We start from the raw sequence: 10,945 nt of genomic DNA on the forward strand, positions 1-10,945 counted from the left end.
GAATCAGGAGAGAAATATGCAGAGATCAAGCACCGTTTACAAGCAGTTCTAAATGAATATGTTGGTGGATTGTTGGTGGTTGTCAGTGACAACATTGGACAGACTATTAAAACAATAATGATGCATTTATTTAAAACACTCAGTTTTTCACATCACAAAACATTAATTAATGGCCTCAAGTTATGTGGAATAAGGTGATGTTTTTATCAGTTTGAACTCCCCTTCTAATGGCACCCAGCACCAAATTAGAATATCAGAGTTATTTCTCTGAAGGATCACTAAAGACATTCAGCTTTACCATCACAAAAATAAGTTACATTTTAAAATATACAATACCAATCAAAAGGTTTTGAACAGTAAGATTTTTAATGTTTTTTAAAGAATACTCTTCTGCTCACCAAGCCTGCATTTATTTGATCCAAAATACAGAAAAAGCAGTAATATTGTGAAATAGTTTTTCTATTTAAAATAACTGCTTTCTATTTGAATATATTATAAAATGTAATTTATTCCTGTGATCAAAGCTACATTTTCATCATCATTACTCCAGTCTTCAGTGTCACATGATCCTTCAGAAATCATTCTAGTATGCTGATTTGCTGCTCAAAAACATTTATTATTATTATTATTAATAATATTTAAAACAGTTGAGTACATTTTTTTCAGTCATTAGAATTTTTTAAAAGAAATTATAGAAATTAATAATTTTATTTAGCAAGGATACTTTGAATTTATCAAAATTCATCTTTTTTGAAAAGTGATGATAAAGATGTTACAATGTTACAAAATATTTCTATTTCAGATAAATTCTGTTCTTCTGAACTTTCTATTCATCAAAGAAACCTAAAAAAATTCTACTCAGCCGTTTTCAACATAATAATAATAAATGTTTTTTTTTTTTTTACAGCAAATATTAGAATGTTTTGTGAAGGATCATGTGACAATGATGCTAAAAATTCAGCTTTGAAATCACAGGAATAAATTACATTTTAAAATATATTCAAATAGAAAACAGTTATTTTAAATGGTAAAAATATTTTAGAATTTTACTGTTTTGCTGTACCTCATATCAAATAAAAGCTTGGTGAGCAGAAGAGACTTATTTAAAAACATTAAAAATCTTATTACAGTTCAAAAACTTTTGGCTGGTAGTGTATCAAAATAGTAAATTGTTATTTTAAAATCTAATTATATTTAAAAATTTTACTGTTTTTACTGTATTTTTGATCAAATAAATCCAGCCTTGGTGAGCATAAGAGACTTTAAAAAAAACCTCCTACCAACTCCAAACTTTAAAAAATATTGAACAGATATGGATTCAAATATGAAACAGACCAAAATATAATATTTAATTTATTATATTTTCATAATACCATGACAAAAACATGCATAAATTATAACAATTTTCATTTTTGGGTGAACTTTCCGTGTAATGCAACCCCTCTGAAATTCAAGTTGTTTGTTTTGTGTGTGCTGTCATGAGCTGTCAGTATTAAAATAACGCTCCTGTAAGGATACAGATTTGTGTAAATGACCCACTGAAAGGAGTCATTATCTGATGTTTTGTCTATTGTTGTTACTGCCCGTTTCCATTTAAAATCATTTGTCTTTCTCTTTGTTTCTCATTTGTCTTGTATTTCAGGGAAAATCTCTGATACCGAAGAGGCTGCCTGCTGTCGTCCAATCTTGCTGAGCCTCAAACAATCCACCAAGGATGAGGACGCTGTCATCATCTCTGTCATCTGATTGGTCCAGATCACAAATACCCTGGCCTGGACAACAGACCATATCACATGCATGTCCAAGAGACTGAATTTTTACATCATTTTCTACTTGCTACTTGCTAGTTTCAGTCTTTAAGACAGTTAGACATGGACTTCTAATATTTGGGAAATGCAGCAATGTCTTTCAAAAGAGGAAAATGATCTTCTCCTCTCCTCTTCTGTCTGTCAGGAATGTCTCCAACTGTAGACTGATCAAATGATGTCAAAATCAGAAAATTTTAAGTCATAACCACAGTTAAATATAACAGCGTAGGCACATTGTGTAAAATCGAGAAGCTTTAGACAGAGATGATCTCTTCCTTCTCACCTTTCATCTCTTTTTGCATTGATTTTATTGCACTATAAAGGGAAAGGAAAAATTTAAATCGCATCATATGACCCCTTTAATACATTAAAAAATAAAAATAAAAATAAATATATATATATATATATATTAATACTGGAAAAAATGCTTGCATGTCGACTGGCCAAATACTAACCATAGGGTTGCTATTGCGTTTTTAACCACTAGAGGGCAATGACTCCACCATTTTTTTTTTGTTTAAGAGGCTTTGAATTACTGTTTAAGTTAGATTATTTGGTCAGTTTGGTGAGAACAGCATTAAATCTTGAGGTCCAGACTAACCCATCCAACACTAACAGTCAGCTCTGAACAGAACAGTCTAGTTTGCTGCTATCAATACAGTGAGGAATTTAACATGACATTTGAGTATTTCAATTACTTTAATTTCAACCAGAATATTTGTGTATACGTGTGTCCCTCCGACCAGTATGTAAAATGTAATTTTGAGTGTTTTCCTATGTTCTCCACTCTAGTTCTCCAGATTGTGTGTGTGTGTGCGTTTGAGAGAGAAGAAAAGGAACAAGAGAGGGATGTTATTCTTATTGTGGTCAAATGGAGATGAGTTCAAAACCACACAAACAACAGAATGGGAGAACGAATGACAGAATAAGCAAAGAAAACAAAAGGAGAACAGTCAGTCCTGTGTAAAATCCCAAGCCAAATGAAGATTTATGGCACAGAAACTTCAACTTAAAATGATAAACTGTAGAGTGAAAGATTTATGATTTTGCATCTGAAAGCTTTTGTCTTTTTTAGGCCACATAACACATCTGCTTTGTCTTGCCTTGATCTGCTGTCAAACTTGTTTATAAAACCATTTTGTATTTGGAAAGACACTCGAGAAAAAACCTTCAGGCGGGACCTCAATAAAGCCACAGTGAAAATTTCCAAAATGTTCCAGAAACCAAGCCCACACATTTTTTGATCAAACCAATATAAATGTTCATAAAATGATCATCTGGATCAAACCCATGGGCTTATTGAAGTATTTTCTATATTTACCAAGATGTTTCACTGAAAACAGTATGTTAACTGCAGCAGTCAAGAGGGACGGGGTTAAACCAGGGATGCAAACTTGAGTGCTGCAATTCAGGGAGCGAGAGAGGCAGAGAAACTGAGGAGAGAGAGAAAGAGAGACAATATGTTTTCAGGACTGGTTGATTAACAGTGGGCTTCTGGGGGAGGTATCAGAGAGTGCTAGACCAAAAGAGAGGAAGGGAGAGAGAGAGAGGTGTAGATAAATCTTTCTGTAACTTGTGTGTAACTGATGATTTTCCTTCTGCTCTCTTCACACTCACACACTTCTCTTTAGAGAGCCACTGGGATGTGTCAGTAAATCAGAGAGAAGATGATTCAAAGACTCACCGGGAAGGACTCAGTGAAACAGAATGCGAGCTGGATGCCACATAAATGAGTGAAACTGGGGAACTATGAGCCATAAAGCGTGACTGCTTCAGTTTGGTCTCTGCAGAGCTGGACTCACACAGGAAAGGCTGGTGGAGACGCACACGGCACAATCTTCAGGAGAGCTTTGATAGAAATTGTGTACTTCTGACGGATATCCACGCTGCTTTTCTACATCTGGAGCTCTGAGGCTTGGCCGATCTCTGACCTGTTGCTTGACCTTTGACCTCTGAGTGACCTCTCAAGGAATCACAGCAATAAAACGTGACTCAGAACTCCAGATCTACAGGTACATTTTAAAAAGAAGATTCTTTGATGAATTCATTAGTTCTATTTAGAATCTAGTATAAACACTTATAAAAATAAAGGTTCCAAAAGGGTTGTTTGTGCAGCAATGCTATAGAAGAACCACAGTACGTTCAAAAAATACATTTTATTCTTAGTTCGAAGAACATTTTAATAATCTGAAAAACTGTTTGCCATTATAAGGACATTTTATGCAATGGAAAGGTTCCATAGATGCCAATGAAGAACTTTTATTTTCAGTAGCCCCTCACTGCAGAACAAAGATCCAGGGGGCGGGGTTGGGTCCACATCTAGGGGGTGGATATGGGTGGGTTTAGGTATATGTAAGGTGGGAGAAGTTGGATCTGATGTTCTGCAGTGAGGACCATCTCTTTATTTTTAAGAGTGTAAAGAAACTTTTTTGCTTGAATAGTTCTTTAGCTCTTCTAGAACCTTAAAAAAGCAGGGTTCTAATTGGCACTTGAGAAGGTTCTGCTGATGTAACAAGCCAAAGAACCCTGGTGCTTTTTAGAACCATTTCTATATCTAACCCCTTATGTTATTATTTAGTGCTTTGTAAGTAGTTCTTTATTATCTAACTATGATGTAATTAAACCGATACTGTTTATCATAGATAACTGCTATTGAGAGCAGGGATGGAGAGAGTGAGTCTGACAGTGAATGTTTGATGATGGGGACATGTGCATGAGAGAATGTGCGAGGTTGTGTGACTGTATTGGCTTCAGTCCTGCTCGTGTGTGTTTGCGGCTGAAATGCATGATTGGCATTATAAAGAAGTGCATGGAAATGGATCAGCCGCAACTCAGTTCAAAGTGGTGACTGCCCCTCAGAGCACATTAAACTGAGCGGATTTGAACCTGACAGCCTTTGAGTTTCCCAGTGACCTTCTAATTCCCCACCACTCCTTCATTAACCAGTACTATTGAGAATGATGGCAATGTGTGTGCCTATGATTGAGGGCTAGAGTATAGTTACATATAATTATGATTAGGGTAGGGTTTGGTTAGGGTTAATGCTATGGAAGGTTTATGCTGTTATAATAAGATTAGGTTAGGATTCATTTGTTGTAACTCTAATTATCCTACATTAACAACAGGAGATGTGAAAAACTTGAGAAAGATAGACTTGACTGTGTGTTGTGTGTGTATTTGATGGAGCTAAAGTCAGACTCAAAGCATTATGTGACGACAGCCATCAGAGAATTCAGTCACTGATATGGTTGAACTGTTCAACCACACTTCAAACCTCAGCTATGTATTGTAACATGAGTCTGACCCAACAGTCCTAAACCACAGATATTCCATCTACTCTCTCTGATACAGATACCCATATACCACATGGTGACAAATCACACTGTGGAAACACTTCATACTGTATCCTCAGTTGAAATATAATCTAGATTCATCTGGAGTTTACAAACCTCTCTGTACAATCTTACTTATCCTAAATGCACTTTGGCTTTTTGTTGATGGCCACTTGTCTTTAGTCTCCGGTACAATGTAAGGTTCAAAGGGTAACATTCATGTTCTCATGGTAAAACATCCTGGTTGTTGTGGTGTGGAATAACAAAGGAAAATGGACATGAAAAAATTAACTGTTGAATTTTCTTTCATTCTTTTGGGAGTGACTATATATAGATGTTTTAAAAACAACTGGAAGTGGAAATCATATTAGAAGCAACTTTTGACAGCTTGTCATGTGGTGGAGTTTAATTCATGCTACCATTTCTAGGTGTTTACTCAGGAATGTACCTGACAACTGGTGGGCGAACCTCTCATTATCATAATCTTTCCAATATTTTCTATATAGAGATATGTGCCCACTGGTCACTAAAGTTGTCATCTTTACAATTAAAATACACTTAAAATTGCAGACATTTGTACAGTATGTTCAAATTACACAATGTCTAAGGAAAAAATCGGAGAATTAATAGGTTTAGACTGGGCTTCAGGGCAGATGTAGTCTTGACATGTTTAAAAAGCATTAAAATGTTTCTGAAATCAGAAATGACACCTGCGATTGGGTTTTTGTGTGATAATGGCTCGGTATCTGGATTTGAATAAATTAATTTTTCATGTTAGAGCTTTCCATGCTGCAGAATTGTAATGTTGAAGTTGAAGTAATTTTTTCAAGTATTTTTCATTAAAATACTTTTTCTAACACAAAGAGACATCTAAAGTAAGCCATGTGTATAGATTAATTCCCCTCAAAAGTGTGAAGAGCTCGATGCAATCCAAACATTGTTCCATTTGACCAACCAATAGCAAAAGGGAACGTGCTTGAGGAAATTAGTTTGAATGCAGTCAGTAAATGTGTGTGTATGTTGCATAAGTATTCTGTAAAGAGATTGTCTTGTGGCAGAGGGAGGTACATAATTGCTGTGATGATAACTCCTGTCAAATTCATAATTTTGTGGCGCCAGTTAGTGTTTATGCATGCAATGATGTTTGTGTGTTTTAATGTGTGTATGGGTGTGAGATAGAGAGAGAGCTTCAGGGTTTGACATGTGGCTTCATGTGACTGTTGTTTTGGGTTGGAGATGTTGTGGAAGTGTGAGGGAAGGCTCGCTGTGGGTTTTGATCGTGGTCGGTCAAATGCTGGTATCATTGGCTGTGCATGCTGGCTTCTGCTCAATGAGAGATGCTGGTACTTGTGGTTTGGTTGTTTTACGCTACACTGATTCTCTTACATCAGTCATTCGGCTCAAACTGTTTTTAGCAGTTGCGTTCTGTGGGAACAAGATCTTCAAGAAATTTTCAATGCGAAATAGCTGTTTTAGGGTGAAACAAACACAAAGCATTCAGGAAATTAGAAAAGGGATTAATTTAGCATATCATATTATTCATTTATTGTTTATCCTTTTCCATGTCATATACATTATGGAAATGTTATTCCATGAGTACCAGTGCCATGTTAAATACTGCCAGGATTGTTCAAAGTGTAAAAGTATGGACTGGGCCAATGTCCTGCAGAGTTTTGCTCCAAACCAGCTCCAGCACACTTGCCTAGACATTTCTAGTGAGTCTGAAGACCTTTATCATCTGGTTCAAATGTGCTTAATTGGGAATGAAACAAAACTTTGCTGGACAGTAGCCATCCAGGAACAGGTTTGGACACCCCTGGACTAGACCATTTGGTGGCATCGTAGCTTGTTGGTAGGACTGTCTCCTCAGGGAGAGTCCCAGAAAATCCCAGGTTTGATTCCCATTTGAGCCTTTCTGTGTGGAGTTTGCACATTCTCCACAATCCAGCTCTCCCATGACCCCACATAAGATTTGTAGAAGGGATGGATGAATAGCTAGGCCATTTACAAAATATTGTAAAAAGTTAATCTAGCACAATATTGCATTATTATATTTCTTCACACACACACACACACACACACACACACAAAGTTAATTGTTAATTTGTGTTCATTCATTCATAATACGCACTTAATACATAATACAACTTGAATTGCTATAATGCTAAAGTTATTTCATGTTGACTATTGAATTAACTGATTGTAAAGTGTTGCCACATAATTCTAGGTAAAGAAAATGAACTGCATATTTATTTAATATAATCATAATCATTTATTAATGATGCCGTGTATGCTGGAAATCCCATAACATTACTGTAGTAAAAAAACAGCTGTGCTATAAAAAAAAGTTGTGCTATATCATACATTTCAATTACAATAAAGTGTAAAAATACTAGTATAAAAACTGCAGTAAAAGGTCCAGTAACTGCAGTCAAGTTTGGGCTGTAAATTCACACTATTTTTTACAGTGTGGATGATCTGTCCTTGACTTTCTCACATACACAGACAGATGGGAGAGCGATAGAAGGTTTTGTGTTTATTTTCTTGCATATGTTCCAACTAGACACTGTCTTTATCTCCAAACCACAATTTTTCTCAGGGGAGATTTATAGCCCCTCTGTCTGTGTATGTCTGTGTGTGTGATTCCCTTTCTCAATCTGAAATGTGTTTCAGCTATAGACAATTGAGCTAGGTGGTGTGTTTGTTTGTGTATGTATGTCACAGTCCTCTGAGTCACTGTCACATCCTGGCATTCCCTGTCTCTTCACACATAATCTTGAGCTACCAGTAAACCGAGCCTTCTATTCAGCCTGTGGTCATCTGAAGAAGAGAAACCCAAAACTGCTAAACTTTCCACATCCTGATCTAATAATATTCACATGGTGCTCTCCCCACTGTTTACATGTCCCCTGCATATCTCACCACCGGCATAAGCAAAGCCCTCATTATTTAACCCTGCCTCAGCAAAGACATAAAGGCCACTTCCTCGTAACCTCATGGCTTCTGTAGCGTTCGCTTTTGATGGGCGGCCCTGTTTATTTGCATGAGCATTCTGGGACTGGTGTAAAAGTAAACACCTCACTGACGGAGGGAGATAGGGATGATTAATCCATTCCCTTCTGCCACCGTGTGAGTCAAAGTTAACTGTAGCCTCAGAAGTAGCCGATTCTCCCCAGTAACCCAGATTTATAGAGCTTAAAGGGGCAGTTAACCCAAAATATGTTTTTTTTTGTACTCATCCTTGTTTTGTTTCGATAAATAAATTCTGAAGACTGTGCTAGTCGCTCTTTTCCATTCAGTTACAAAGAATCGGAGTTGGAGCTTTCAAGCTTCAAAAAGGAGCAAAAGCACCATAAAATATCATAAAATTACTGTATTTGATGTCTTCTTAAGTCATACAATAGCTTTATGTGTTTATGTGCTTTATGTGAACTGATATTGAACTTACTCCAGTAAACTGCAATTACTGAGTAAGTAGATTGACCTGAAGAATCATCACTAAAAAGATTTGACTCAAGAACAGTTTGTTCATGAATCAGAGCTCTTGAACTCTTATTAATATACAAATATTTTCAGTGAAAAACACCTTAAAGTTCAATCTGTTTCTCTCACAAAGCTATATTATGGCTTCAGAAGATTTTGAATGTGGTGCTTTGAATCATTTTTCAAGCTTGAAAGCTTCAGTCCAGAAAGTCATACTGATTTGAAATGATGTGAGGATTAGTAAATTATAAATTAAAATTTTGGGATTAATGATTCCCAAAGAGAATGAAATCAAAAGGTGCCTCTTTCTGAAAAAAACAAAATTAAATGTTTAAACATAAACCTGACAGATCAAGATTGTGTTATGTCTGTGCATGTATGGTCTTTTAGAGAAAGTTTCACATTTTCTCGACTTGAATGTGGCTCAACGTTTCTTTTTTTATCATGTGAAAAATAATGTAATAGTTCTTTATGTAACTTTCTGGTGTTGTTTAGCTCCAGGCTTTCTGTGAGCTCTTCTGGTTGGTCTGTCCTGAAAAACATAAAAATCCTTTAAAAAAGCCTCTGGGACATAAAAACAAACTAAAGACTATGTCTTTTAAATAGATGAAATACAACTGTGCCTTATTCCCAATCTACCTAGCAGACAAGATAAAAGAGGTTGTTGGCAATGAGAGGAGAGTGAACATGAATGAAACAGACAATGCCAGTGGATGTAGAGTATCACAAATGTCAGAGGTTATCAGAGGGTTATCTAAAGCAAAACTGACAGAGGGCGCCATGATAAACAAGGTTGAGAGTTCAGACCAAAGATAGGGTTCAGCTTTATCAGCATTACATAAGAACCGCTGCTTTTTAAGAATAGACAAAGTGCTGTAAAACTGCAGTCGTCAGTCTATTCATCTACAACTGCCACAAAGTACCAAGTTATCACCATGGTTGTACAGATATGTCATGATGATAAACTGTGGATACTGTATGTACCATGTTAACACCTCATAATAATTTTCGGTACCATCACGTTTTGTAAGGGTAAATTACAAGTAACGAGTAGGCTGCATGTGTTTTTACAAGTAATGAGTACAAGACTGAAAACCGTTTCCATTTTTTAAGAATGACGCTCCGTAAAAAGTGCTTTCATGCCTGATTCCCGCGGGGATGACTCGTATGAGCAGATTCTTTTTAGTGAATCAAAAACATAGCGCGAATACTGTCCCAAACGAATGAATCTTATGAGTGGGTTCTTTTTAGTGATTAAAAAACATACAGCGTGAACAGTGTAGTCCAGGGGTGCCCAAATTCGGTCCTGGAGGGCCGGTGTCCTGCTACTCAAGCTCTTACTAGGCATACTAAAAACTTCCCACCAGGTGTGTTGAGGCAAGTTGGAGCTAAACTCTGCAGGACACCGGCCCTCCAGGACCGAGTTTGGGCACCCCTGGTGCCCTGACTCCAGTACAAATGAACGAATCTTTTTAAAAAACAATTTTGTGAAGAGCTTGCTAACAACTTTACAAACATTAAACCTTAACACAAAAACAAAACATTCACACTACGCCCAAATAAAGATCCATAATATTTTTCACAACTTTAAGAAACTTCATTAAAAGAAGAATGAATCTTAATAGTTGGTTCTTTTTAGTGTGAGACGTCGTTGAATCTGGGCAGGGGAATTCCATTTCCCAGGAAGCTTAGCACCGGGCTCTTAGTCGTTAATTTTGGTCAGTTAAATGTTATTAAATGCGTGTTTAGGACAAAATATGCCTAAATAAAAATAGATGTGTGTTTCTGTGTTTGCTATGTTGGTTTTGGAAGAGTATTTGGATTTGGGGGGGGTTTACCATGGTGGTGAATGATGGCGCTTTGGAGGGGTGTTACTACACAGCGTAACAATCTTTTATTTTTTTATTTTTCTGGTTTTGTTTGGTCAGGTTTTTTTTTTTTTTTTTTTGGTGTTTCATGTGGTGAGTGAATCAAAATTAGGCCTATGCAAATTGCCTAACACTCTTCTTCTTCTTTCTTTCTTTCTTTCTTTCTTTTTGATTAGTAGTAAAAATGCTGGTTACAATTTTTTTTTTGTTTCATGTGGTAAGTGAATCAAAATTATTAACCATTATTGCAAATGAACCATTATTGTCTGATTTTCGTTTGTCTGAGTAAATGCTGATTAAGTGAATAAAACAAGAGTTTACAAACTGGACATAGTTCATAGTATAATGTAGGGCTGTGCAATCAATTAATCTCATGCGATTGTCATGCGCATCTCGTCAGTAAAGCCGGTCCCGTGATTAGTAGTAAATCGCCATCACCTGCTTTCAGATTGAG

The 10,945-nt window shown here is 36.3% G+C and overlaps 2 protein-coding genes across 2 annotated transcripts in view; both read left to right on the forward strand.

The window, feature by feature from the left end:
- Nucleotides 1-2,115, forward strand: part of rgs7a (regulator of G protein signaling 7a) — a 61,961-nt gene extending 59,846 nt beyond the window's left edge. Inside the window, exon 17 of the mRNA XM_016269917.1 lies at nt 1,643-2,115. The gene's annotated coding sequence lies outside the window, so the exon portion shown is untranslated. The remainder of the gene's footprint in view (nt 1-1,642) is intronic.
- Nucleotides 2,116-3,291: 1,176 nt separating this feature from the next.
- Nucleotides 3,292-10,945, forward strand: part of grem2a (gremlin 2, DAN family BMP antagonist a) — a 9,367-nt gene continuing 1,713 nt past the window's right edge. The window contains exon 1 of the mRNA XM_016269718.1: nt 3,292-3,820. The gene's annotated coding sequence lies outside the window, so the exon portion shown is untranslated. The remainder of the gene's footprint in view (nt 3,821-10,945) is intronic.

Source organism: Sinocyclocheilus grahami, unplaced genomic scaffold, assembly GCF_001515645.1.
Source record: "Sinocyclocheilus grahami isolate Dianchi unplaced genomic scaffold, SAMN03320097.WGS_v1.1 scaffold54.1, whole genome shotgun sequence".
Lineage (NCBI taxonomy): Eukaryota > Metazoa > Chordata > Actinopteri > Cypriniformes > Cyprinidae > Sinocyclocheilus > Sinocyclocheilus grahami.